Source organism: Macaca mulatta, chromosome Y (assembly GCF_049350105.2).
Source record: "Macaca mulatta isolate MMU2019108-1 chromosome Y, T2T-MMU8v2.0, whole genome shotgun sequence".
In the NCBI taxonomy this organism is placed as follows: domain Eukaryota; kingdom Metazoa; phylum Chordata; class Mammalia; order Primates; family Cercopithecidae; genus Macaca; species Macaca mulatta.
The window spans coordinates 9,526,179-9,552,072 of NC_133427.1; the positions used below are offsets into that span (position 1 = coordinate 9,526,179).

At 44.5% G+C, this 25,894-nt stretch overlaps 1 long non-coding RNA gene and 1 pseudogene across 4 annotated transcripts in view; one reads left to right on the forward strand and one right to left on the reverse strand.

Moving 5' to 3' along the window:
- Nucleotides 1–25,894, forward strand: part of LOC106995414 (RNA-binding motif protein, Y chromosome, family 1 member B-like) — a 653,515-nt pseudogene that overhangs the window by 413,869 nt on the left and 213,752 nt on the right. The gene's annotated exons all lie outside the window — the stretch shown is intronic.
- The window catches only part of LOC106995415 (uncharacterized), a 146,831-nt gene that overhangs the window by 23,838 nt on the left and 97,099 nt on the right, over nt 1–25,894 (reverse strand). Inside the window, exons 4-5 of one of the 3 annotated variants that reach the window (XR_003727718.2) lie at nt 15,897–16,041; nt 10,888–11,115 (exon numbers count right to left, since the gene is read on the reverse strand). The exons of 1 other annotated variant lie outside the window; for it this stretch is intronic. This is a non-coding gene — a long non-coding RNA (uncharacterized LOC106995415). Of the gene's footprint in view, nt 1–10,887; nt 11,116–15,896; nt 16,042–25,894 lie in introns of those variants that run through there. One more of the 3 variants, XR_013413289.1, reaches the window with a different exon arrangement.

Below are 25,894 nucleotides of genomic sequence, written 5' to 3' on the forward strand. Positions count from 1 at the left end.
CTCTACAAGATCTTTCTCTTAAACAATAACACCAGTAGTTGAATGATTAGTTGAAAAAATTAGTAAATCTAGAGTCTTTTCTGGATCTGTTCTATTTATTTGGGCCTTGTGTACTTTCCTTTTGATTAGCTGCAGCTCTGGCTCAGCTTTTTTTGTTAATTGCTGAGGACTTGTGAGACTAGTAACTCCTCTAAGGATAGAAAAGAGACTACCCATGGCATAAGTAGGAATGCCTAGAATAGATACTACCCAATTAATGTCCCCTAGCAATTTCTGAAAGTCATTCAATATTTTCAATTGATCCCTATGTATGGTTACTTTCTGTGGACTATTGTTTTGTCATTTACTAATGCCTGAAAATAGAAGTAAGGAGTAGTAGTCTGAAATTTGTCAGGAGGTATAAATAAACCAGCAAGAAAAATCCAAATTTGCAAGAGATCATAACAGTGGAGTAATATTTCCAGACTGGGGGAGCACAAAAATATCATCCATATAATAAGTAATGTAACACTGTGAAACTATTTTATGAGTAGGTTCAATTGGTTGCCCTACGTATATCTTGAAAATTGTTGGACTGTTTTACATGCCATGTGGAAACACTTTCCAGTGAAAAGACTTAGCAGGGTGCAGGTTGTTTACTGCAGGAATCATAAATGCAAAACTCTCACAGTTCTGCTTAGCTGAAGAAATAGTTTAAAAAAAAAAAAGTCTTTTAAATCTATGACTATCAAAGGCCAATTTTCTGGACTTATAGGAGGAGAAGGCAGTCCTGGCTGTAATGCCTCCATAGATTGTATAACTGAATTAATGGTCCTTAATTCAGTTAACATTCTCCATTTACCTGATTTTTTTTTTTTTTTTTTTTTTTTTTTTTGAGACAGAGTCTCGCTTAGTCGCCCAGGCTGGAGTGCAATGGCGCAATCTTGGCTCACTGCAAGCTCCGCCTCCCGGGTTCACGCCATTCTCCTGCCTCAGCCTCCCGAGTAGCTGGGACTACAGGCGCCCGCCACCTCGCCCGGCTAATTTTTTGCATTTTTAGTAGAGACGGGGTTTCACCGTGTTAGCCAGGATGGTCTCGATCTCCTGACCTCGTGATCCGCCCGCCTCGGCCTCCCAAAGTGCTGGGATTACAGGCGTGAGCCACCGCGCCCGGCCTGATTTTTTAAAAGTTTGAAAACTGCGACAAAGTTCCATATGCTCCAAACCATCATTCCAGGGAATGCTGGACCCGGTATTTAGCCCAAGGTTGGGTGTCACTTGCTGAGACCAGCTCAGTCTTGGAGACACAAACCAAGCAGTGCTAGAGGAATAAAGACACAGACACAGAAATAGAGTTCAAAATGGGATCAGGGGATAAGCGCCTTAACAGCTGAGAGCCTGGAACAAAGTTTGATCCACCTATTTATTGACAGTAGGCCCATGATAAACATCATTTCTGCAGTTAATAGATTAACTAGAAGTATTTTTTACAAAGAAGAAAGGGACATGCTCTAGCTTGTTATCTGCAGTAGAAGCATGTCCTTAAGGCACAGATCACTCATGCCATTGTTTGTGATTTAGAAACACCTTAAGCAGTTTTCTACTCTGGGTGGGCCAAATATTACTTGCCCTCATTCTGGTAAACCAGCAACTTCCAGCACAGGCATCATAGCAATCACAAGCATGTCACAGTGATGCAGAGATCTTATTTATGGCCAGTTTGTCCTGGTCTCTTCGAGGCCAGTCTTGGGGTGTGTTCCCAGCAGTTCTTAACAATTGCCCTACTGTGATTTTTAGATAGACTCCACTTGTTTCCCACGGTTACTCTCTCTACCAGGTGGGGCTTCCTGCAGAACCACACTACCTCAGAAGCTACCGGGCTGTTTGCTTATCAGGTAGTGTACGAGTGTTAGATGTCTCTGTGTGTATGTGGCATTGTGTGTGTGTATTTATGTGTGTGTGCCTGTAAGTGGAGTCTGCTTAAAGCAATATGGCTGATGCACTTCAGCACTTGTTTTTTCTCAGTCTCTCAACCTTTTGGTGGCTTGCCTGTGTGGCTTTCCTTGGGCTGCAGAACTGCATGTTTTTTAATTTTCTGTGGATCGTAAATCTGCAGTGAATTGGTAGGCAGGCTGAGATGCACTGGTGTGCAACTTACCTTCCCCAGCAAAAAAAAAAATAAAAATAAAAAATAAAATTAAATTAAAAAAAAGGACAGCTCACAGTGTTTCATTGTTTTGTGATCAATCCAGAGAAAGACACTAGCAGTCCTGTCCACACAGCCCCTTGAATTTACCTCGAATTTGGTTTCCAGTCAAGCAGGTGCTTCCTATTATAAGGGGGCACTCCTCCATCATCTTTCCATCCTGGGACATAAAGTGTGAGCAGCAATAAGGTCAGATAAGAGTAAAAATATCATCTAGTGAGGAGTGGATTGGTCCTGCAACTTCACCTGCAAAAAAAAAAAAAAAATTGAAGACATGACACAAAAGGTGCTTCCACCTCCATCCCTGCATTCCCTTAATTGCAAAAGCAGTCCACACCATGGCTCAATGCTCCAGGCAGAAGCCTCACAGCCTTTGCACAGAATAAATTTTTTGTGGCACTACTGGCTGTGGCATGGGACAGACATTGTACAGGGGTGAAAGGGTGACCGGAGCCAGAATTGCCTTGCTTTGGAATGGGGCCCGGGATGGGCCCCTCATGGCATTTCCCAAAATTGGGTGCCCATCTTTAGCAAACTTAGAATGACACTGATTAGTCCAGTATATTCCTTTTTTTTTTTTTCTTTTTTTTTTTTTTTGCATTTTGGACATATTTCAGACTCGGCAGTTTTCTTTTTTCCCTCAACAAGTGGCCTGATACACTGATTTTTTTCCACATTATTTTTAGTATGGCCATGCTTTCTACAATTAAAACAAGCCACAGGTAATGGAGTATTTCCTTTTCCCACTCTCAGTCCTGCCATGGCTTGTGCCAACAAATTTAAGAGACTCTTGTAACCGAGCTACAAAATCTGCATAAGGTTATTTTGGCCCTGTTTGGCAGCAATAAAGTAAGGATATTGTTCTCCTCCTGAAGTGATTTTATTCTCAAGCTCTAATACACACTCCTCTAAGCTGCTCTATGACATAACCTTGCATGACCACTTGTGCATCTAAACCAACCCAGTCTCTGACCCCCAAAAGACCGTGTGCAGTTATATTAATTTGAGGTTGGGCCTGGGCATTGCAAGCAGCCTGAATGGAACATTCATCTGCCCATTAAGTTTTAAATTGTAAGAACTGAGCAGCAGACAGACAAGCTCAAGTAAAAGTATCCCAGTCTGTAGGAATCATCTAACTCGTGACAGCAACATTCTTTAAAATTTCTATTACCAGAGGAGAACCTGGTCCATATTGATTAACAGCTTATTTAAATTCTTTAAGTATTTTAAAAGAAAAATACTCAAATGTAGCTATAAAACTTCCCTGTTGATTGGGGGGTTGTATTGGGTGGTTGTAATAGAGAACTGCCAAGAATCCATATCACCCTCTCATCTAGCTTGTTGGATTCCTGCCTGAATAGAACTGAGCAATCACACTAGGGACTGCTCTAACAGTCAAAGTGGCAACAGTTTTTTATAGAGTGTCCTATGGAAAAGAAATATCTGAAGGATCAGCCCACTCATTTTCTTGAAAATAATGAGGTTGCAGAGGGGTAAGAACAAAACTCTCCCTCTTACTCTCCTTCCTCTGATTCTTCCTCCTCATTGTCTATGTGAAAAGGCTCCAAGGTGTAATGAACCAGAGCCCACACTGACAAGACAGGTATAGGAATATCTTCAGCACCATCCTTATATGCCTTTTTCAATGCACTACCTATATTTTCCCAAAACTCTACATTCATAGTTCCTTGGTCTGGAAACCAGGGGCAATATTTCTCTACCACACTAAAAAGCTGCATGTGTCAGTTACTGATAATCTTCACTTCTCCTTTTCTAAGGAGCTGCCGAAGCAGACTCAAATAAACCTCATGCTTGCTCGACCCTTTTCCCAATTTCCCATTGTTACTCTGATGCTTCCAAGCTCTCCTTCTTACTCACCACAGGGATTGCTTAAAAGCAGAGTGTCTTCCAGTATAGTTCCACATTCTCCAACTTTTCTTCTGGTGACTCTCTGACCCAGCTTTGAGCCCTACATTTGGGCACCACTTGCCGAGACCAGCTTGGTCACAGAGACTCTAACCCAGCAGCACTAGAGGAACAAAGACACAGTCACAGAAATAGAGTGCAATGTGAATATCAGGAAGCTAACAGCCTTCAGATCAGAGAGCCTGAAACAGAGTTTGACCCACACATTTATTGACATCAAGTCAGTGATAAGCATTGTTTCTATAGATTATAGATTAGCTAAAAGCATTCCTAATGGGAAACAGAAAGAGAAGCTTTGGCTTGTTATTTGCAGCACAAAAATGTTCTTAGGTCACAGATCACTCATACTATTGTTTGTGGTTTAGGAATGCCTTGAGTGGTTTTCCACCCTGGGTGAGCCAGGTGTTCCTTGCCCTCATTCTGGTAAACCAACAATCTCCAGAGTGTGTGTCATAGCCATAACGAGCATATCACAGTGTTGCAGATATTTTTTTATGGCCACTTTCTCCTGGTCTGTTTATGACCAGGCTTGGGACCTGTTCCCAGCACCATGACATTGGAGTACTCCCACCTGAACCCTGGGCCATGATGTGGACGGCTTGTGCAATTAAGGAAATGCGGAGTTGGAGTTGGAAACACCTTCTGTGTCATCAGTCTTCATTTTTTTGCAGGTGAAATTGCTCTGGTTCATTACACCTTGGAGCCTTTTCACATAGACAATGAGGAGGAAGAATCAGAGGAAGGAGAGTAAGAGGGAGAGTTTTGTTCTTACCCCTCTGCAACCTCATTATTTTCAAGAAAATGAGTGGGCTGATCCTTCAGATATTTCTTTTCCATAGGACACTCTATAAAAAACTGTTGCCACTTTGACTGTTAGAGCAGTCCCTAGTGTGATTGCTCAGTTCTATTCAGGCAGGAATCCAACAAGCTAGATGAGAGGGTGATATGGATTCTTGGCAGTTCTCTATTACAACCACCCAATACAACCCCCCAATCAACAGGGAAGTTTTATAGCTACATTTGAGTATTTTTCTTTTAAAATACTTAAAGAATTTAAATAAGCTGTTAATCAATATGGACCAGGTTCTCCTCTGGTAATAGAAATTTTAAAGAATGTTGCTGTCACGAGTTAGATGATTCCTACAGACTGGGATACTTTTACTTGAGCTTGTCTGTCTGCTGCTCAGTTCTTACAATTTAAAACTTAATGGGCAGATGAATGTTCCATTCAGGCTGCTTGCAATGCCCAGGCCCAACCTCAAATTAATATAACTGCACACGGTCTTTTGGGGGTCAGAGACTGGGTTGGTTTAGATGCACAAGTGGTCATGCAAGGTTATGTCATAGAGCAGCTTAGAGGAGTGTGTATTAGAGCTTGAGAATAAAATCACTTCAGGAGGAGAACAATATCCTTACTTTATTGCTGCCAAACAGGGCCAAAATAACCTTATGCAGATTTTGTAGCTCGGTTACAAGAGTCTCTTAAATTTGTTGGCACAAGCCATGGCAGGACTGAGAGTGGGAAAAGGAAATACTCCATTACCTGTGGCTTGTTTTAATTGTAGAAAGCATGGCCATACTAAAAATAATGTGGAAAAAAATCAGTGTATCAGGCCACTTGTTGAGGGAAAAAAGAAAACTGCCGAGTCTGAAATATGTCCAAAATGCAAAAAAAAAAAAAAGAAAAAAAAAAAAGGAATATACTGGACTAATCAGTGTCATTCTAAGTTTGCTAAAGATGGGCACCCAATTTTGGGAAATGCCATGAGGGGCCCATCCCGGGCCCCATTCCAAAGCAAGGCAATTCTGGCTCCGGTCACCCTTTCACCCCTGTACAATGTCTGTCCCATGCCACAGCCAGTAGTGCCACAAAAAATTTATTCTGTGCAAAGGCTGTGAGGCTTCTGCCTGGAGCATTGAGCCATGGTGTGGACTGCTTTTGCAATTAAGGGAATGCAGGGATGGAGGTGGAAGCACCTTTTGTGTCATGTCTTCAATTTTTTTTTTTTTTTTTGCAGGTGAAGTTGCAGGACCAATCCACTCCTCACTAGATGATATTTTTACTCTTATCTGACCTTATTGCTGCTCACACTTTATGTCCCAGGATGGAAAGATGATGGAGGAGTGCCCCCTTATAATAGGAAGCACCTGCTTGACTGGAAACCAAATTCGAGGTAAATTCAAGGGGCTGTGTGGACAGGACTGCTAGTGTCTTTCTCTGGATTGATCACAAAACAATGAAACACTGTGAGCTGTCCTTTTTTTTAATTTAATTTTATTTTTTATTTTTATTTTTTTTTTTGCTGGGGAAGGTAAGTTGCACACCAGTGCATCTCAGCCTGCCTACCAATTCACTGCAGATTTACGATCCACAGAAAATTAAAAAACATGCAGTTCTGCAGCCCAAGGAAAGCCACACAGGCAAGCCACCAAAAGGTTGAGAGACTGAGAAAAAACAAGTGCTGAAGTGCATCAGCCATATTGCTTTAAGCAGACTCCACTTACAGGCACACACACATAAATACACACACACAATGCCACATACACACAGAGACATCTAACACTCGTACACTACCTGATAAGCAAACAGCCCGGTAGCTTCTGAGGTAGTGTGGTTCTGCAGGAAGCCCCACCTGGTAGAGAGAGTAACCGTGGGAAACAAGTGGAGTCTATCTAAAAATCACAGTAGGGCAATTGTTAAGAACTGCTGGGAACACACCCCAAGACTGGCCTCGAAGAGACCAGGACAAACTGGCCATAAATAAGATCTCTGCATCACTGTGACATGCTTGTGATTGCTATGATGCCTGTGCTGGAAGTTGCTGGTTTACCAGAATGAGGGCAAGTAATATTTGGCCCACCCAGAGTAGAAAACTGCTTAAGGTGTTTCTAAATCACAAACAATGGCATGAGTGATCTGTGCCTTAAGGACATGCTTCTACTGCAGATAACAAGCTAGAGCATGTCCCTTTCTTCTTTGTAAAAAATACTTCTAGTTAATCTATTAACTGCAGAAATGATGTTTATCATGGGCCTACTGTCAATAAATAGGTGGATCAAACTTTGTTCCAGGCTCTCAGCTGTTAAGGCGCTTATCCCCTGATCCCATTTTGAACTCTATTTCTGTGTCTGTGTCTTTATTCCTCTAGCACTGCTTGGTTTGTGTCTCCAAGACTGAGCTGGTCTCAGCAAGTGACACCCAACCTTGGGCTAAATACTATGCCATCATAATATAATCCTAATTACATTTTAGAACTTGTTAAAAAACAATACAATTTGGAATCAAAGTTCTGTTCACTCCCCTTTTCTATCGATAATGGGCGATCTAAAGTTTGACATCCTAATTATCATATATCTTGCCAGGAATTAGATTGTTCTCTTGTATTAACTCTTTCTCATTTAAGACTAACCATTCTCTCCTAGTAGTGAGAGCTTGAGAAGCAGTACGGTAACCGGTGAAGTTTAACTATCCTTGGGAAGCCTGTCCCTCTGTACGTATTATTAATGAAATTATTTAAAAAATTCTGAGAAGGTCTTGACATTTCCTCACTACTTTAATCTTGATTGTTGTGGAACTGATTGTTGTCATAGCTACTGCTGCAGCAGCTGGAGTTTTTCTATGTCCATCAGTGCAGACAGCAGGTTTTGTACATAAATGACAAAAGAATTCTCTTCTGCTATGAAACTGTCAAACTAAAATAAAAAGATAGTTAATCAAATCAGTGATCTCTGACAAACTGTAATGTAGCTGGGAGATCGAGTAGCTAGTTTGGAATATAAAATGCAGCTAACAGGTGACTGGAATACTTCTGAATTTGTATCACTCCTCACCCTCATAATGAATCAGAGTGTGAATAGGAAATAATAAAAAAGCATCTAGAAAGACACTCTGCAAATTGTCTTCGGATGTTGCAAAATTAAAAGAACATACATTTAAAGCATCCCAGGCATACCTGACCTAAATGCCAGGAACTCAAGTGCTTGACAGTGCTGCAGATGGATTGGCAGTCATAAATCCTTTGAAATGAATAAATACAATTGGAGGCTTTGTGATTTCTATGATAATTCTACTATTAATCTGTATTGTTCATCTTTGTGCAGTACAGATGCAGATCTTGACTCCTGTGAGAAGCAACTCACCTTGATAAAGCTGCCTTTGCTTTTGTTGCCCTTCAAAAGCAAGAAAAAGCACGTGCTGGAAACAAGTCCCAAGCCTGGCCATAAACAGGTCATGAGAAACTGGCCATAAACAAAATCTCTAAAACACTGTTACATGCTTGTGATGGCTATGACACCCACTCTGGAGGTTGTTGGTTTAATGGAATGAGGGCAAGAAACACCTGGCCAACCCAGGACAGAAAACTGCTCAAGGTGTTCCTAAACCACAGACAATAGCATGAGTGATCTGCGCCTTAAGGACATGTTTCTTATGTAGATAATAATCCAAAGCCTGTCTCTTTGTTTCCCATAAGGAATACCTTTACCTAATCTACAATCCATAGAAACAATGCCTACCACTGACTTGCTGTCAATACATATGTGGGTCAAACTCTGTTAGAGGTTCTCAGTTCTGAAGGCCATTTGCCCACTGATTCCCACTTTGCAGCCTATTTCTGTTTCTTTATCTTAATTTCTCTAGTGCCACTGGGTTAGGGTCTATACCACTGAGCAGTTCTTGTCAAAAGGAATATTTGGAGTGCAAATTCATGCCACCCTGGCAAACTACGAATTTGAGGGCTTTTGTATCTGAAGCCAAAAAGAGTAGGATGAATTGATCCTGGGTAGTATGTGGCCTACACACTTGCCTCTTATTTTCTTGACTTCCATGTTCCTCATTAGCCTAGGATTTCCTGAGCCTGGCTCAACTACTTCCACACTAAATGTATCCAAGTTCATAGAGAATAACCCTCATGGGAATCCATTGTATGAGTGTTTCCTTCTAAACACTGACAGTTTTTAATAAATGGGCAACTTTGATACTTTTAAAACCATAAATACCTGTTATGGCCACCAACAAGGAAACTCTTGTTCTCACAACTCTATCAGGGGCTGCATGATTCCTATAGGATGAGAATCAGGCAGTCGTCTGGCTTTTGCCTGGAGGCTAATTTAGCCTCTGTTTCATTAATCTGCATGACCTTCTTATTGTGGAGGAGCTCTTCATTGAACTGTTGCTGGATAAGACTGCCTTTCTCCACAGATTACTTAGCTGCCAGGGATTTCAGAGAGCAAAAGGGACTTTGGGCAAACAGGCTGTGCTGCAGGTTGTGGGTTGTTGTCTCATGGGGGCTGAGATTGTTTGTACTTTGCATGAGGCTTTTTGGTCCTCTGAAAGGAGTCATTGAGCATTGTTTCCAGCACAAGGCAGATGGTTCTCTCAGGCTAGAGTTGGTTTTTCCTTGCTTTCTCAGGGACTCCATATTGTCCCTCAACAGCAACACTGGACACCCTTTTTAGGTTTGCCATCAAAAACGCAGCCTTGAGGCACTGTCTCAACCTCATCTGCATGCTTGAGAGGCCACTCCGAGGTGTGAGAATGCTGCTCCCTCTTTGACTTGCCTTTGACGTGGTTCCTGTCTTTCCCAGGGAGTCTCTGCTAAGCCCAGGATGAAGGGAGGCAGTGCGGGCAAGAGCCCAGAAGTGTTTCACTGACACCTGTCTCTGGGGTCTCAGGTATGATTCTATTGTCCAAAAAATGCTTAACAACACAGCAGACTATATTCCAATCCCTATGTATTCTGACTGTTGCACACAGACTGCTTTGGGAATGGGTTCGGAGGAGCAGTTTCCAACAACCACCTCACAGTCTCAAAACGCGTTCTCAAGGTCTATACTTTTAGGGTCCCTCCGTGGGTTTTCACAGGCAGTCTTTTTCCTAATACCAGGGCAGCTCTGCCTGTATCATTTTCCTCTGCTTAGGCAGTCTGACAGCTGTGATGGTCGGGCACCAGAGTCTGCCTCATGAATGCGAATGTGCCAGTCTCAGAAAACCAGGCCTGATTGTGAGCTCTGGCTACCATCACAATGAATGCCATCAGTGCCTAGGCACAAGTCCCTGCGGTTTGGTGGAGAAAGAGACCTCTGTGGAGGTGTGTCCGTGGTGTACTATCTCCTGTCTTCTCTGGGATCCACGGGATTATCCCATGATCCTAGAAGAAGGCAGACATGAGCCAGCCTGCAGAAACATCAAGCTCAGCCTAAGGAATAAACCAAAAAATCCCTAATGATCCAAAAGGATCTGCAAGATTCCTCAGGCCTGCCTAGACTGTGTAGGGGTAAGTCTCTTTGAAATTTGTCCCGCTGTAATTTCTAGGTAAAGCCCATCTCTATTCCCCGGAGTTGCCCTCTCACAGTTGGGGCTTCCTGTAGAACTATACAGCCTCAGGAGTTTCCAGGCTGTTTTTCTGTGGGAACGTAGTGAGTGTTGGATGTCTGTGTGTGTGTGTGTGTGTGTGTGTGTGTGTATGTTCCTGTAAATGGAATGTGTTTATAGAAATGTGGCCTACACACCGCAATGCTTCTTTTGAGTCTCCAAACCTTTTGGTGGCCTGTCTGTGTGGCTCTTCTGGGGCTATAAGGTTTAATTTTTTTTTCATTTATCTGTGGATCATTAATTTACTGTGAGTTGGGAAGTGGGCTGCGACCCACCAGCATTAAATTACCTCCCCTGGGAAAAGAAAAAAAAAAAAAAAAAAAAAAGCCACTCTTCTGAAAGAAGAGGAGCACACCATGCAAAAAAAAAAAAAAAAAAAAAAAAAAACAGACATCTTCCAGTGTTTTATTGTCCTGTGGCCAACCCAGGTAGAGACACTAGCAGTACTGTCCATGGGGCCCCTTGAATTTATCTTCAATTCGGTTGTCAGTCCAGCAGTGCTTCACATCATGAAGGGGCACTCTGCCATGATGTAAGATTTCATCCTGGGACATAGAGTGTGAGCAGTAATAAGTTCAGATGGGGTGAGGATACAATGTGGTGAGGAGTGGACAGGGTCCCACAAATTCACCTGCAACAAAAATGAAGACAAATGACACAGAAGGTACTTCCAACTCATCGCAGCATTTCCTTAATTGCACAAGCAGTCCATACCATATCCCAGTGTTCAGGTGCACATATGCCAATATGCAATGAACCTTTGCAGTGCAAATTGGGGCCATCCTGGAAAACTTCTGATTTCAGGGCTTTCATACCTGGAACCAAATGAAAGTGGAATGGCATGATGCAGGGTGGGATATATGGCCTCCAGACTTGCCACTTCTTTTTCTGATTTCCATGTTCATCATCAGACTGGGTTTTTGGGGTCTGGCTCAATGACTTCCACACTAAATGTTTCCCCATTTCAGAAAGTGACTTTCATGGGAATCCATTTCATGAGTGTTTCCTTCTAAACATTGTCAGGTTTTAATGACTGGGCAACTTTGATACTTTTAAAACTGTAAATTCCTGTTAGAGCCTCCAAAAAGGAAACTCTTGTTCTCCCACTTCTATCAGAGGCCTGTATTATTCCTGTAAAATAAGAAGCAGGCTGTTGTCAGGATTTTGCATGGTAAACTAGCCTCTGTTTCATCTTATCTGTATGGCCTTCTCATTGTGGAGGGGGTTCCTTCATTGGGCTGCTGCTGGATGGGACTGTCTCGCACCACATATTATTTACCTTCCAGGGATTTCAGAAAGCAAAATGGACTTAGGGTAGGCTGACTGCTCTCCAGGTTGTGGGTCATTGTCTCCTTGTGGGCACTAAGGTTGTTTGCACTTTGCAGGAGGCTTTTGCGTCCTGACAGGAATCATTGAACATTGCTTAGACTCCAGCACAAGGCAGCTCATTCTCTCAGGCAAGCCTTGATTTTTCTTTGACTTAATGGGGAATTCACAGTGCTTCTCAAAAGCATGACTGGACACCCTTTTCAGGCTTGCCATCACCACAAACAGCCTCTGAGACACTGTCTCAACCTCATCTGCACCCAGGAGAGGCCAGTCAGAGGTGGGAGAAAACTGCTTCATTTTGGACTTGTTTTTGTAGTGGTTCCAGCCTTTCCCAGAGAGCTCCTGTCAGGCCCAGGATGAAGAGAGGCAGTGAGATCAAGAACTTTGCCATCTTTCACTGACACCCACCTCTGGGGTCTCAGGTATGATTCTGTCACCCAAGGAACACTCAACAACACACCAGACTACATTCAAATCCCCACAGGACCCCATTCTTGCACATCCTTTTTCAGGAATGGAGTAAGAAGAGAAGTTTCCTGCTAGGACCTTACAGTCTTGAAACACCTCCTCCTTCAGCAAGACCTGACCATAGAGAAATCCCAAAGGGACCCTGAGGTCAACACTTTTATGGCCCAGCAGTGTGTTTTGGCAAGCATCCTTATTCCTGATAGAAAGCCTGACCTGCCTGTACCATTTTTTCTGCTTAGACAGGCTGATAGCTCTGACAGGTGGGCGCCCAAGACTCCATCACATATGCTAATGTGCTGGTCTCAGGTCACTAGGCCTGATTCTGAACTCTGGCTAGAGTCACAATGATTATCACTGTTTCCTCACGACAAGTCCCTGCCACTTGGTGGAGAAGGTGACCTCCGTGGAGGTTCATTGGAGGTTGGCTCTCACTGGTCTTCTCTGTGGAATGCACAGGGTAATCCAATTATCCTAGAAGATGGCAGATATGAGCCACCCTGAAGAAATGTCAGCATAGCCCCAGGAATAAACCACAAAATTCCTAAGGATTCAAAAAGATCTGCAAGATTCCTCAGACCTGCCTAGATGTTGTAAGGGTGAGTCTTTTTCAGACTTGAACAACTGTGATTTCTTAATACAGCCTGCCTCTGTTCTTTGAGGTTGCTCTCTCTCAGGTGGGGCTTCCTGCAGAAACATGCAGTTGCAGGAGCTGTACCACGCTGTGTGTTTCTGTGTTTTGAGTGTTGGATTTCTGTGTCTGTGTGTGGTATTTCGTGTGTGTGTGGTGGTGGCAGGTGTGAGTGGGTGGGTGTGTTTTCCTGTAAGTGGATTCTGCTTATTGAACTGTGGCCAACACACTTCAACACTTTTTTTTTTTTTTTTTTTTTGGCTCACAACCTCCTGGTGGACATTTTTTGGCTCTGCTTGGGCTGTGGGGTTCCGTGTTCGTTGTTTTTTTCTGTGGGTCATGAATCCGCAGTGAATTGGGAGGCAGGTAGAAACATACTGGAGTACAAATCACCTCCCCCTGAAAAACAAAAGCCCCTCTTCTACACATAAAAGCACATCACACCAAAAAAACAGACATCTCCCAGTGTTTCATTATCCTACAGCCAACCCGGGGAGATACACTAGCAGTCCTGTCCACAAGGCCCCTTGAATTTTCCTCAAATTCAGTTCCTAACTGAGCGGGTGTTTTATGTCATGAGGAGGCATTCTTCCATCATCTTCAGATTTCATCCTGTGACACGGAGTGTGAGCAGTAATTCCTTCATAGGGATAAGGATATAATCTGTTGAGGGCTGGATAAGGTCCTACAAATTCATCTGCAAAAAAAAATGAAGGCAGCTCACACAAAGTGTTCTTCAGATTTTATCCCCGCATTTCCCTAATTGCACACGTGGTCCACAACATGGTCCAGTGTTCACGTGGGAGTATTCCAATGTGCAAGAAACATTTGGAGTGCATTCTGGCAAACTCCCAATTTGAGGGCTATCATACCCGGAGTCAAATGGCAGTTGAATAGATTGATGCTAGATGGGGTGTGGCCTCCACATTGCCTTTTCTTTTTCTGTCTTCCATGTTCCTCTTCAGCCTAGGGTTTCCTGGGTCTGGTTCAAGGACTTCCACACTCTATGTTTCCCAGTTCATATAGAATGACTGTCATAAGAATCCATTGCTTGTTTCCTTCTAAACACTGCCACATTTTAATTACCGGGTAACATTGATACTTTTAAAACCATAAATTCCTGTTACAGCCACCAAGAAGGAATATCTTGTTCTCACACTGATGTTGGAGGACTGCATGCTTCCTTTAGCATGAGAAGCAGGCAGCCATGTCTGGCTTTTGCCTGATAATCTAGCTTCTGCTTCATTTCGTCTGCATGGTCTCCTCATTGTGAAAGGGTTCTTTCATTGTACTGTTGCTGGATGGGACGGCCTCTGGCCACAGATGGTGTAGCTGCCAGGGATTTCAGAGAGCAAAAAGGACTTCAGGTAGGCTGGCTGCTCTCCAGGTCATAGGTCATTGTCTCATTGTGAAGGCTGAGGATGTTTGCAATTTGCAGAAGGATTTGATATCCTCTATAGGAATCGTTGAACATTACTTGGACACCAGCACAAGGCAGCGTATTCTCTCAAGTGAGCCTTGAATTTTCTTTGCTTTCATGGGGAATCCACAGTGCCCCTCAACAGCACTACTAGACACCCCTTTCAGGCTTTCCATCACCACAGATGGCCTCTGAGACACTGTCTCAACCTCATCTGCATCTGTAAGAGAACACTTCTCCACCTTGGACTTGCCTTTGTCATGGTTCCTGCCTTTCCCAGGGATTCCCTGTGAGACAGAGAATGAAGGGAGGCATTGGGGTCAATGCCCTGCCATCTTTCACTGACACTCAACTTTGGGGTCTCAAGTATGATTGTATCACCCAAAAAAAACCTCAACGACCCTCCAGACAATGTTGCAATCCCCAATGGACCAGATTTTTGCACACAGCCTCTTTCAGGAATGGAGTCACAAGAGCAGTTTCCAGTGAACACCTCCCAGTCTTCAAACACTTCCTCCTCCAGCAGGAATCGACCACAGAGACAGCCCAAAGGGGACCTAACGTTAACACTTTCAGGATCTCTCAGTGGGTTTTTACAGGCAGCCTTTTTCCTGATACCAGGCCTGCTCTGCCTGTGCCATTTTTCTCTATTTAGGCAGCCTGATTGCTCTGAGAGCCAGAAGCCCAAGCCTGCCTCATGAATGCACGTGTGCTAGTCTCAGTGCACCAGGCCTGATTGTGAGCTCTGGCTCATTACAAAGAATATCACCATTGCCTAGCAACAAGTCCCTGTGGCTTCATGAAGGAGACAACCATGGAGGTATGTTGGTTGTGGACTCTTACCTGTCTTCTCTGTTGGGTTCATGGGATAGTCTCCTGATACTAGGAGAGGGCAGACGTGAGCCAGACTGAAGAAACATCAAGCACAGCCCCAGGAATAAACTGCGGAATCTCTAAGCATCCAAAAAGATCTGCAGAATTCCTCAGGCCTGCCTAGATGTTATAGGGGAGAGTGTTTTTGAAACTCTCCTCATATAGCCCACCTGTACTTTCTGGGGTTGTTCTGTCTCAGGTGTGGCTTCCTGCAGAAGCATGCAGCCTCAGGATCTGCCAGGTTGTGAGTTTCTGTGGGAGTGTTGTGAGAGTTGGATGTCTCCATGTGTATGTATCATTGTGTGTTTGTGTGGGTGTGTGGCTGTCTCTATAAGTGGAGTCTGACTTTAAGTACGTACTTTAAAGTACTTTTGGCTGAACGTACTTCAGGCCTTTTTTTTTCCTGGAGTCTCAAAACATTTTAATGCCTTTTCTGTGGATGTGCAGGGGTTCCGGGGCTCATGTTCATTATTGTTCTGTGAATCATGAATCCACAGTGAATTGGGAGGTGGGCTGAGACTCACGGGCATCCAAATTACCTCCCTGGCAAAAAAAAAAAAAAAAAAATCTACTCTTAAAGAAAGAAGAGCAGCACAACAAACCAAAAAACAGACATCTCCTAGTGTTTTATTGTCCTGTGGTCAACCCAAAAAAAGACACTGTCAGTGCTGTCTGAAGAGCTTCTTGAATTTACCTCAAATTTGGTTCCTAGCCAAGCAGGGGTTACTCCTCCATCATCCTGGGATTTCATTCCAGGACACAGAGTGTGAGCAGCAATGAGGTCAGATAGGGGTGAGGATATAATATGGTGAGGGGTGAATGAGGTCCTTCAACTTCACCTGCAATAAAAATGAAGACAAATGGCATGGGAAATGCTTACAACTCCATCCCCATATTCCTTTAATTGTGCAAGTAGTTGACACCATGGGCTGATGTTCAGGTGGGAGTACTACAATGTGCAAGTAATATTTGGAGTGCAAATTGGGACTATCCTGGAAAACTCCTGATTTTAAGGTTTTTGTACATGAAGTCAAATGAGAATGGAATGGATTGATACTGGATGGAATGTAGTCTCCAGACTTGCATCATCTTTTCCTGACTTCCATGTCCTCATCAGCCTAGGGTTTCCTGGGTCTGGGTCAAGAAGTTTCACACTAAACGTTTCCCAATTCATGGAGAATGATACTCATGGGAACCCACTGTGTGACTGTTTCCTTCTAAACACTCATGTTTTAATGACTTGGCAGTTTCGATAGTTTTAAAACTGTAAATTCCCATTATAGCTGCCAGCAAAAAAACTCTTGTTCTTTCACTTATATCGGAGGGTTGCATGATTCCCGTAGGATGAGAAGCATGCTGCTGTGTCTGGCTTTTGCCTGGTAATCTACCCTCCGTTTCATTTCATCTGCATGGCCTTCTCTTTGTGGAGGACCTCTTGCACTGGACTGTTGCTTGATGGGACTGGCTTTCACCACAGATTATTTAGCTCTTAAGATTTCAGACAGCACAAGTGACTTTGAGTAGGCTGGCTGTGCTACAGGTTTTGGGTCATTGCCTTGTTCTGGGGACTGAGGTTGTTTACACTTTTCAAGAGGGTTTTGGGTTCTCTCACAAGAAGAGTGAACATTCCTGTGACACACAGGCAAAAATGCACAGGCAACTTGTTCTTTCAGGGTGAGCCTTGATTTACTTGCTTTCTCAAGGAATTCACAACACTCTCAACAGAACTACTGGACATCTTTTCAGGCTTGACATCACCACCACTGGCTTCTGAGACACTGTCTCAACTTCATCTGCACCTGTGAGAGGCCAAGCTGAGGTGTGAAAACACTGATCCACGTTGGACTTGCCTTTATCATGGTTTCTGTCTTCCCCAGAGAGCCCCTGCTAGGCCCAGGATGAAGGGAGTCAGTGAGGGTAAGTTCCCAGCCATCTTTCACTGACATCTGCCTCTGGGGTCTCAGGTATGATTCTATCATCCAAAGAACCAATACCCAAAGGACTGGATTCTTGCATACAGCCTCTTTCAGGAATGAAGTCAGAAGAGCAGTTTCCAGAGACCACCTCACAGTCTCAAAATGCCACCTCCTCTATCTGAGACCCAGCCATGGAGATGGACTGAAGGTGCCCTGAGATCGAGACATTTAGGGTCTCGCAGTGGGTTTGCACAGGCAGCCTTTTTCCTGATACCAGGCCGGCTCTGCCTGTACCATTTTCCTCTGCTAAGGCAGACTGAAACCTATGACAGCCAGGCACCTGAGACTGCCTCACTATTGCACTTGTGCTAGTCTCAGTGAATCAAACCTGATGGTGATCTCTGGCTAGCGTCACAGTGAATGTCACCGTTTCCTAGCTACAAGTCCCTGCACTGTGGCAGAGAGGGAGACCTACGTACAGGTGCGTCGCTGGTGGACTCTCGCCTATCTTCTCTGTGGAATCCAAGGGATAGTCCCATGATCATGGGAGAAGGCAGACATGAGCTAGCCTGAAGAAACATCAAGCACAACCCAGGGAATAAACCATGAACTATCTAAGGATCCAAAAGGATCCGCAGGATTCCTCAGGCTTGCCTAGATGTTGTAGGGTGAGTCATTTTGAAAGTTACCCCACTCTGATTTCTTGGTACAGCCCTCCTCTCTTCCTTAGGACTGCTCTCTCCCAAGTGCAGATTCCTGCAGAACCACGCAGCCTCAGGAGCTATGAACCTGTGTCATTCTGTGGAAGTTTGTGAGTGTTGAATATCTGCCTGTGTGTGTGGCATTTTGTGTGTGTGTGTGTGTGTGTGTGTGTAAGTGGAGTCTGCTTAAAGGAATGTGGTAATGAATTTCAGAGCTTCTTTTTCTTGAGTCTACCTACTTTTTGCTGACATGTCTGTGTGACTTTAAGACTCCATGTTCTTTATTTTTCTGTAAAACCTGAACCTGCAGTGAATTGTGAGGTGGGCTGAGACGAATCATTGTCCAAATTGCCTCCCTCTTGAAAAACAGTCACATTTCTAGAAAGAAGAGGAGCACACCACACCCAAGAACTATCATCTCCCAGTATTTCATTGCCCTGTGGCCAACCCAGGGGAAGACACTAGCAGTCTTGTCTGCAGCGCCCCTAAAATTAACCTTGAATTCTGTTCCCAACCAAGCAGGTGCTTTACATCCTTAGGGGGCACTCCTCCATCATCTTGGCATTTTATCCTGGGACATAGAATCTGAGCAGCAATAAGGTCAGACATGGATGAGGATATAATATGGTGAGGGGTGGATAGGTTCTCAAAACTTCACCTACAAAAAAAATGAAGACAGATGACACAGAAGGTGATTCCAACTGCATCCCCACATTTCCTCAAGTGCACAAGCAGTCCACACTATGACCACGTGTTCAGGGGGGAGTACTACAATGTGCAAGAAACATTTGGAGTACAAATTGGGGCCATTCTGGCAAATTCCAAATGGAAATGGAACTGATTGATGCTGGGTGGGATGTGGCCTCCACACTCGCCTCTTCTTTTCCTGATTCCATATTCCTCATTGGCATAGGGTTTTCTGGTTCTGGCTCAATGACTTCCATACTAAACATTTCCCAGTTCATGGAGAACGACAGTCATGGGAATCCATTGCATGAGTGTTTCCTTCTAAACACTGTCACATTTTAATGACTGGGCAGCTTTGATACTTTTAAATGCATAAATTTCTGTTACTTCCCCCAACGAGGAAACTGTTGTTCTCGCACTTCTCTCAGAAGGCTGCATGATTACTGTAGGATGAGAAGCAGGCAGCCATATCTGGGTTTTGTCTGGTAATCTAGCCTCTGTTTCATTTCATCTGCATGGCCTTCACATTGTGGAGGTTCTCTTTGATTGGGCTGTTAACGGATGTGACTGCTTCTTGACACAGATTATTTTGCTGCCTGGGATTTCAGAGAGCAAAAGGAATTTCAGGTAAGCTGGCTGCACTCCAGGTTGTGAGTCGTTGTTTCGTTGTGGGTGCTGACATCGTTGCAGTAGGCTTTTGGGTCCTTTGACAGGAATCATTGAACATTGCTTTGACTCCAGCATATTCTTTCACATAAGCCTTCATTTTTCTTTGCTTTCTTGGGGAATTCACAGTGCCCTCAACACCACTACTGGACACACTGTTCAGGCTTGCCATTGCCACAAATGGTCTCGTTGACATTGTCTCATCCTTAACTGCACCAGCTACGAGTGAGTCCGAGATATGAAAACATGGCTCCACATTGGACTTGCCTTTGTCATGGTTCCTGCCTTTCCTGAGAGCCACTGCCTGGCACAGGATGAAGGGAGCCTAGCCTTCCTTCACTGAGACTCACCTCTGGGCTCTCAGATATGACTCCAACACCCAAAGAACACTCAAAAACACACCAGAAAATATTCTAATCCCCCAAGACACGATTCTTGCACACAGGCTTTTTCTGGAATGGAGTCAGAAGAGCAGATTTCAGCAACTATCTCAGAGTCTCAAAATGCCTCCTTCTCCAGCAGGACCAACTACGGAGACAGCCTGAAGCGGCTCTGAGATTCAGACTTTTAGGGTCCTGTAGTGGATTTTTTTCAGGCAGCCTTTTTTTCCAATACCACATCTGCTCTGTCTGTACTGTTTTTCTTTGCTTAGGCAGGCTGACAGCTCTGACAGTTGAGTACCCAAGCCTGCCTTCTGAATGAGAATGCACCAGTGTCAGGGCACCAGGCCTGATTGTGAGCTATGGCTAGCATCACAATGAATGTCACCATTGCCTAGTGATAAGTCTCTGTGGCTTGGCAAAGAAGGAGACCTCCGTTCAGGTGCTTCAGTGATGGACTATAACTTGTCTTCTCTGTGGGATCCATGGCATAGTCCAATGACCCTAGGGTAGGGCAGACATGAGCCATCCTGAAGAAACTTCAGGCAGAGAACCAGGATGCACCATGAAATTCATAATGATATAATAGGATCTACAAAATTCCTCATGCCTGCCTAATGGTTGTAGTGGTGAGTTCTTTTGAATTTTGTCCCACCGTGATTTCTAGGTAGAGCCCATCTTTGTTCCCCAGGACCATTCTCTCCCAGGTGAGGCCTCCTGCAGAACCAAGCAGCCTCAGGAGATGCAAAGATGTGTGTTTCTGGGGGAGTGTTGCGATTGTTGGATGTCAGCCTTTGTGTGTGGCATTGTGTGTTTGTAATTCTCTCTGTGTTTGTGTATGTGTGTTGTAGTATGCTTAAAGAAATGTGGTTAACACATTTCAGCACTTCATTTTTTTGAGTCTCCAAGCCTTTTAGTGGCTTGTCTGTGTGACTCTTCTTGGGCTGTAGGGCTCTGTGTTCACTATTTTTCTGCAGATAATGAATATGCAGAGAATTGGGAGGCAGGCCAAGACCTGCCAGCATCCAAATGACTTCCCTCTGATGAATAAAACCACTCTTCTGGAAACAAGAGAAGCACACTACCCAGAAAAACAAAAACAAGAACAAAAACAAACAAAACAAACAAACAACAACAAAAAAAACCAGGCATCTCCTAGGGCCAAAACAGGGACAGATGCTAGAAGTTCAGCCCGCAGGGCCCTTTCAATGTACCTCAAATTGGGTTCTCAGCTGAGCAGGTGCTTCATGTCATGATGGGTCACTCCTCCATCATCCTGGGATTTCAAGCTGGGACATAAAGTGTGAGCAGCAATAAGGTCAGTTAGGGCTGAGGATAAAATCTGGTGAGGGGTGGATGGGGTCCAGCAAGTTCACCTGTAAAAAAAATAAAGATGGAAAACCCAGAAGGTACTTCCAATTTCATCACCACATTCCCTTAATTGCACAAGCAGTCCATACCATGGCCTAGTGTTCACATAGGACTACTGCAATGAGCAAGGAATGTTTGCACTTGGACACCTGGCTTTCAGAGTGGTCAGGCTGCCTAAGCAGAGGAAAATTGTAAAGGCAGAGCTGGCCTGCTATCGAGAAAAAGATTGCCTGCAATAACCCACTGTGGGACCCTAAAAGTCTCGACCATAGGGCTTTTTTGGGCCATCTTTGTGGTCAGGTTTCTCGGAGAGGTTGGCATTTTGAGATTGTGAGGTGGTCACTGGAAACTACTCTTCTGACTCCATTCCTGAAAGTGGTTGTGTGCAAGAATCTCATCACTTGGTGTTTGGAATATAGTCTGGTGAGTTGTTGAGCGGTCTTTGGGTGATGGAATCATACCTGAGATCCCAGAGGACGGTGTCAGTGAAAGATGGCTGGACCCTTGACCTCACTGCCTTCTTTCATCCTGGGCCTCACAGGGACCTTCTGGGGAAGGCAAGGACCATGACAAAGGGAAGTCCAAGGTGGAGCAGTGTACTCACACCTCGAACTGACCTCTCCTGGGTGCAGATTAGGTTGAGACAGTGTCTCTGTCTCAGAGGCTGTATGTGGTGATTGCAAGCCTTAAAATGGTGCCCAGTAGTGCTTTTAAGGGGTGCTGTGGATCCCACATGAAAGCAAGGAAAAATCAAGGCTCACCTGAGAGAAAAAAAAATGCTTTGTAGTGGAGTCCAAGCAATGTTTAAAGATTCCCATTAGAGAATCCAAAAGCATCCTTCAAAGTGTCTAAAACTCATGCAGCCAGCACGCCCAGAGTTTCTTTTGCTCCCTGAAATCTCTGGCAACCAAACGATCTGTGGCAAGAGGCATTCCCATCCATCAATAGTGCAATGAAAGACTCCCTATGTTATAAGAAATGACGTGCAAATGAAATTTTAAAAATTCCTAGATTACTGGACAAAAGTTAGACATGGCTGCCTGCTTCTCATCATATAGGAATCTTGCAGCCCTCTGAAAAAAGTGAGAGAACAAGCACTTTTTTGTTGGCAGCTGTAAAAGGAATTTATGGTTTTAGAAGTATCACAGCTGCCCAGTCATTAAAACGAGACAGAGTTTTGAAGGAAATACTCATGAAATGGATTCCTATGAGGATCATCCTCCTTGAACTGGGAAACGTTTAGTATGGAAGACATTGAGACAGACCCAGGAAACCCTACGCGACAAGGAATATGAAAGTCTGTAAAAGAAGAGGCAAGTGTGGAGCCCCATCCCACCCAGCATCAATCCACTCCACTTCCTTTTGCCTCTGGGTATGAAAGCTCTCAAACTGGGAATTTGCCAGGATGGCCCTAGTTTGCATTCCAAATACTCCTTGCATTTTGTAGTACTCCTACCTGAACATAGCGCTGTCGTGTGGACTGCTTGTGCAATTAAGCGTATGCGGGGATGCAGACGGAAAGCCCCTTCTGTGTCATCTGTGTTCAACGTTTTTGCAGGTGAAAGTGCAGGACCCCTTTCTTTCCTCACCAGATTGTATCCTCACTTCTCTCTGATCTTATTGCTGCTCACTCTCTTTTTTCCAGAATGAAATACCAAGACGATGGAGTAGTGCTTCCTCAAGAGGTGAAGCACCTGCACAGACAGGATCTGAATTCAAGGTAAATTAAATGGACACTGTGAAGAGGACTGCTGGTGTCTCTTAATAGGATGGCCACAGGACAATGAAACACAGGGAGATGTCTTTTTTTGGGTGTGGTGTAGTTTTCTTATTTCTAGAAGAGTTGCTTTTATTGCAGTGGGAGGTGATTTGGACCCTGGCAGGTCTCAACCAGCTCGTAATTCACTGCAGATTCATGATCCACAGAAAAATAAAGAACACAGGGCCCTGCAACCCAACGCAAGTCATACAGACAGACCAGCAAAAGTCTCCGAGACTCAAAAAATAGAAGCACTGCAGTGCGTTAGCCACATTCCTTTAAGCCAACGCCACTTACAGATACACACACTCACACACATACACATACACAGGCAGACATTCAACAGTCACAACACTCCCACAGAAAAACACAGCCAGGCAGTTTCTGAGGCTGTGTGGTTCTGTAGGAAACCCCGCCTGAGAGAGAGTAACTCCAGGGAACACAGGCGGACTCCACCTAGAAATCACAGTGAGACAAGTGTCAAAAGGACTCATCCCTTCATCGTCTAGGCAGGCTCGAGACATCCTGCCGGGTTTTGTTTTGTTTTGTTATCCGTAGCTATTTCACCATTTATTTCTGGGCCTCTTTTTGATATTTCTTCAGGCTTGCTTTTGTCTGTTCTCTCCTAGGATCATGGGACTATCCCAAGTATCCAACAGAGGAGACAGTTGAGAGTCCATCGCCTACACACATCCACCGAGGTCTCTTTCTTTGCCAAGTCACAGGGACTTGTCGCTAAACAATGGTGGCATTAATTGTGACACTAGCCCCAGCTGAAAGTTCAGCCCTGGTGGCCTGATATTAGCGCAAGTGCATTCGCGATGCAGGCTCTGGCGCCTTTGCAATCCTGAAAATAGTGTCCAGTAGTGTTCTTGAGGGGCACTGTGGACCACACATGAAAGCAAAAAAATTAAGTCTCACCTGAGAGAATGAGCATCCTTGTCCTGGAGTCCAAGCAACATTCAAAGATTACTGTCAGAGGTCCCAAAACCCTCCTGCAAAGTGCAAACAACTTCAACCCTCCTAATGAGACTGCAACCCACAACCTGGAACACAGTCAGCCTACCTGAAGTCCCTTTTGCTCCCGGAAATCCCTGACAGCCAAAAGATCTGTGGTGAGAGGCAGTGCCATCCAGCAACAGCCCAAAGAAAGACTCCTTCCACAATGAGAACGTTCGTGCAAATGAAATGAAACACAGCCTAGATTACCAGTAAAAAACAAACACAGCTGCTTGCTTCTTATTCTCCAGGAATTATGCAGCCCTCTGGTCAAAGTGGGAAGACAAGAGTTTCCTTGTTGGCCACTGTAATGGGCATTTATGTTTTTAAAAGTATCACAGCTGCCCAGTCATTAAAACGTGACAGTGTTTAGAAGGAAACACTCAGGCAATAGGTTCCCATGAGGGTCGTCTTTCATGTACTGAGAAATGCTTAGTGTGGAAGACGTTGAGCCAGATTGAGAAAATGCTAGGCCAATGAGGAACATGGAAGTCATGAAAAAAAGAAGCAAGTGTGGAGGACACATCTCACCTAGCATCAGTCCACCCCACTCCCATTTGACTCCAGATGTGAAAGTCCTCAAATGAGGAGTTTGCAAGGATGGTCCAATTTTGCACCCCAAATGTTCCCTGAACAGCAAACCATGGTATAGACTGCTTCTGCAATTAAGGAACTGCAAGGATGTAGTTGGAGGCACCTTGTGTGTCACCTATCTTCAACTTTTTTGCAGGTGAAGTTGTGGGACCCCCTCCAATCATCACTAGATTGTATCCTCACCCCATCTGACCTTATTGCTGTTCACACTCCGTTCCAGAAAAGAATCCCAAGATGATGGAGGCATGCCTGCTGATGACGTAAAGCACCTGCATGGCTGAGAATGGAATTTGAGGTAAATTAGAGTGGCCCAGTGTACAGAACTACTAATGGCTGGCATCTCTCCCTGGGTTGCCAGCAGGACAATAAAACAGAGGGAGATGTCTGTTCTTGGGTGTTGTGTGTTCTTCTTTCTGTAAGAGTGGCTTTTTTTTTTTTCCTTTTTTTTTTTTTTTTTTTAGCTGGTGGTTATTTGGACCCCGGCAGGTCTCAGTCATCCTCCCAATTCACTACGGACTCATGATCCACAGAAAAATTAAGAACATGGAGGCTAAGCAGAGATACACAGACAGGCCAAAAAAAGGTTGGGAGATGTCACCCCAAAAAATAAAAGAAGTGCTGCAGTGTATTAGCCACATTCCTTTAAGCAGTCTCCACATACAGGCACACACACACAAACACACGAAGTCATACAAACATTCAGACATGAAAAACTCACAACACTCCCACAGAAACACACAGCCTGGCAGCTTCTGAGACTGTGTGGTTTTGAGGAAAGCTCCACCTGGGAAAGAACAACTTTGGGGAACACAGGCTTGCTGTACCTAGAAATCACAGTGTGGCAAGTTTCAAAAAGACTCCCCCCTACAATGTCTAGGCACACTTCAGTCATCCTGCAGATCCTTTTGGACCTTTAGGGATTTCATTTTGTATTACTGGGGCTCTGCTTGATGATTTTCAGGATGGCTCATGTCTGTCCTTTTCCAGCATCATGAGACTATCTTGAGTCTCCCACAGAGAAGATAAGCGAGAGTTCACCGCCGACCCACCTCCAGGGAGGTCTCCTTCTCCCCCAAACTGCAGGACTTCTCCCTCGGCAACAGTAGCATTCCTTGTGATGCAAACCAGGGCTCACTGCTCAGGCCTGGTGCCCTGAGACTAGCACATGCCCATTTGCAAGGCAGGCTCAGGGGCGTGGCTGTCAGACCTATAGTCCTGCCTACGAAGAGGAAAATGGTACAAGAAGAGCCGGCCTGGTATCAGGAATAATGCTGCCAGTGATAACCCACTGTGGGACCCTAAAAGTCTCGAAATTTGGGCCCCTTCAGCCCTTCTTTGTGATTGCATCTCGCTGAAGGAGGAGGCGTTTTGAGACTGGGAAGTGGTCACTGGAAACTCCTCTTTTGACTCCATTCCTGAAAACAGCTGTGCAAGATTCAGGTCTCATGGGGTTTGGAATAGAGTCTGGTGAGTTGTTGAGGGGTCTTTGGGTGAGGGAATTATGCCTGAGGCCTCAGAGGTGGGTGTCAGCAAAATACGACTGATCCCTTGACCTCACTACCTCCCTTCATCCTGGGCCTTGTAGGGGCTCTCTGGGAAAGGAAGGTACCATGACAAAG